This window comes from Penaeus monodon, chromosome 23 (assembly GCF_015228065.2).
Source record: "Penaeus monodon isolate SGIC_2016 chromosome 23, NSTDA_Pmon_1, whole genome shotgun sequence".
Classification (NCBI taxonomy): domain Eukaryota; kingdom Metazoa; phylum Arthropoda; class Malacostraca; order Decapoda; family Penaeidae; genus Penaeus; species Penaeus monodon.
This window is the reverse complement of record NC_051408.1, coordinates 36,748,128-36,748,335: the sequence shown is the minus strand read 5'-3', so window position 1 is coordinate 36,748,335 and position 208 is coordinate 36,748,128. Positions and strand designations below refer to the sequence as shown.

Below are 208 nucleotides of genomic sequence, written 5' to 3'. Positions count from 1 at the left end.
CAATCTGAACTCCCGCGGCACCCTCAGGACACGGATGCCAATTTGGCCTCGTCGACGCTCGCGGGCTTGGGCAAGGACCCCGACGACGCCCTGGGCATCATCGTCTCCTACTCCTTCCGCGTCCGTCTCAACTGCGGCGCCCTCGGGGGGGAGTTAGTTGCCGACCTGCCCTTTCAAGCTCATGCACCCGGTGTCAGGTTGGTGGGGG

The 208-nt window shown here is 65.4% G+C and overlaps 1 pseudogene; it reads left to right on the top strand.

Moving 5' to 3' along the window:
* Positions 1-208, top strand: part of LOC119588398 — a 5,173-nt pseudogene that overhangs the window by 4,029 nt on the left and 936 nt on the right.